At 42.7% G+C, this 2,999-nt stretch overlaps 1 long non-coding RNA gene across 1 annotated transcript; it reads right to left on the bottom strand.

The window, feature by feature from the left end:
• Positions 1-1,529: 1,529 nt before the first annotated feature.
• On the bottom strand, positions 1,530-2,117 carry LOC119329035. The gene is made up of 3 exons (XR_005159271.1): positions 1,964-2,117; positions 1,797-1,854; positions 1,530-1,713 (listed from the first exon to the last, which is right to left on the bottom strand). It is a non-coding gene; the product is annotated as an uncharacterized LOC119329035 (long non-coding RNA).
• Positions 2,118-2,999: the final 882 nt, after the last annotated feature.

The following is a 2,999-nucleotide window of genomic DNA, read 5'->3' on the forward strand; positions in this document are numbered from 1 at the left end:
TACAATGCACTTTAGTGCATTCAGGTTTTCTAATAGCGAGGAATGCTTAATAGTAAAAGACTGGAGCAAACTTGTGAACGATCGCAGAGAAGTACTAGGGGCAGCAATCAGAAGCGCAACCCACGATTAGGAGACAGGTTCATCTGCATGCTCCAATATGATGAATCAGGAAAGCTATACATGTTCTATGCTATTTTACCTGAGAGAGAGCAGCAGGAGTGTTTAGCTAGTTCATGCTCTTAGTACTTGTCCTCTCATGTCCGTGTTCTTCGTCCTGAACTTAATCTCAAACAGTGATTTGCTTTTGTGGTGTTATGAACGCTTATAATATCATTACCATGTTGAACTCGATCATATCTTTGCTTCTGGTACAAGTGAATGTTTCTTCTTTAAGCTAGTGTTGGTGGTGATTAGATAGCGGTAATGACTATATGATGATTAAGTAGTGGTAATGAGATGACTATTATATGATGATTTTTAGCTAGCTGTGAAAACTGTTGTTGCTGATGATATATATGATGCAAGAGTTTTTATATTAATATGATGATGATGATGATGATGATGAGTTATTATATCATTTATGAAAGAAACCGCAGATTAGTTTCAAATGGATGGATTATAGCTAAGTGATCAAGTATATGCCATATCCATATTACCTCGATCACTTACTTAGGTGATCAAGTATGTATAATATGGATATGGCATATATATATACTTGATGACTTAGCTAGGATCCACATGCATCTAGTCAACTAATCTGCGGTACTTTCACCTAATGATTTAACAACTCATTATAATGTAAAACAATCACTAAATTAAATTGAGAACACAAAATTAAAGTGAAAATAAAAAACAAAACCAAAACACACCCAAACATTTAGTACCGGTTGGTGTTACCAACCGGTACTAATGTCCTACGCGCCCCAGGAGCTGGCTCGTGCCACGTGGTTGCCCTTTAGCGTCGGTTCGTGCGTAACCGGTACTAAAGGGGGGAGGGGACCTTTAGTCCCCACACTTTAGTGCCAGTTACCGAACCGGTGCTATAGCCCGGTTCTGCACTAGTGTTCCATCATAACCCCTCTTTCTCCGTGCTTGGTCCAAACAATATAGTGGGGCATGAAACCGGACTCAAACAGGTGGATGTGAATGGTTCTTGCATTAGAGTAATTGTGATCATTCTTACAGCCAGCACAGGGACACGGCATAAAACCATCTGCCCGCTTGTTTGCCTGAGCCGCAATCAGAAAAGTATGCACACCCTCAACGAACTGGGGAGAGCATCGGCCATCGTACATCCATTGCCGGCTCATCTTCATTCCACAACACCGAATACACCAAATTAATAAAATTTCATACATAAAGTTCATACAATACTTATTCTCATAAAGCAAACATATAAATAGCTCTCTAGCTAAAGAATTTAAATGCAACAACAAATGCGATCAAGATCGCAACTAAGGTAACAATTGATCCAACAACATAATGATACCAAGCCTCACTATGAATGTCATATTTTCTAATCTTTCTAATCTTCAAGCGCATTTTCTCCATCTTGATCTTGTGATCATCGACGACATGGGCAACATGCAACTCCAATTCCATCTTCTCCCCTTCAATTCTTTTCAATTTTTCTTTCAAATAATCATTTCCTCTTTCAAATACATTTAACCTCTCGACAATAGGGTCGGTTGGAATTTCCGGTTCACATACCTCCTAGATAATTTTTTTATCAATTTGATGAGCATAATTTGTCATAAACACGAAATGCAACAAAATAGTTATAAAAGAAAATATACCACATCCGAATCATAACCCGGACGAGGGTCGGCGGGGACGGATATTAAAACCATGGCACTATGAATAACAAACAACGTACGGGTAAGATAATTATACAAGTAGCTATATATCTAAATCACACAAACATGATTTTTTATATAAAAAAGATAAGAACAAGAGGGCTCACCCCACAAGGTGGTGTCGGCCACAAGACGGTGCGGACGATCGACGGTGGTTAGGACGGAGACGGGAAGGCACTAAGTAAACCACACCTACATATGCAAACTAAGAGGTATTTTGAGCTCAAATTGCATATAAATCAAATAAACTACCACATATAATTCCTCCCAAATTACTAAAACCCATAAATTAATGACTATATAAAGCATTGCAAAAGCTAATCTAGCAATGAGAGATGAAAGGACAAAGTTTCTTACCTTTGTGATCACTTGAATGGATGGGGGCCTTCAAATCTTGACAAAATTTGGGCAAAATGTGAGATGAGCTCGAGGTAGAGGGGGAAGAACAGAGAGGAGAGGGGAAAGGGAAAAACAGAGAGAGCTCGCTCGCGGGTGGACGAAGGGTTTATATAGGACGACCTTTAGACCGGTTCATGCCACGAACCGGTACTAAAGATGCTGGAGGGGCCTCAGACTGACAACATCCTGCCACCACTCTCTTTAGTACCAGTTCGTGGCACGAACCGGTGCTAAAGATTCGCCACGAAACGGTACTAATGGTAGTGGCCCAGCTAGCCGTTGGAACCAGTAGTAATGGTAGCGGCCCAGCTAGCCGTTGGAACCGACACTAATGGTCACATTAGTGCCGGTTCAATTACAAACCGGGAGTAATGAGCTGAACATTTGACCCTTTTTCTACTAGTGTATGACAACCCGGTGAAAAGGTCCACCGGTCAAACCCCGTCCGGCGAAAGTCAAAGGGCTAGATCCGGCGGTCGTCTGTGTCAGGATTAGACGGGACAGGGTACCTGGGGGTAGCAATGCCGCCAGGTGTTGCGGAGGGCCCTCCTACCCACGTGGAAGCGTGGTGGCAGGCGTAGGTAGCCGGCACGCGACTCCGAGGTGTGCCGCCGTGTCACGTAGGGGGGAAACGGCCATGTCAGTCCGACACAAAGAGAATCTTAGGGTGGGTTGGGCTGGGACGGTGTTTAGGGGTGTAGCTAGGGGCTGGGCTATGACAAACTGGTGGAAAGGTCCACTAGT

The sequence above is a fragment of the Triticum dicoccoides genome, chromosome 7A (assembly GCF_002162155.2).
Source record: "Triticum dicoccoides isolate Atlit2015 ecotype Zavitan chromosome 7A, WEW_v2.0, whole genome shotgun sequence".
Classification (NCBI taxonomy): domain Eukaryota; kingdom Viridiplantae; phylum Streptophyta; class Magnoliopsida; order Poales; family Poaceae; genus Triticum; species Triticum dicoccoides.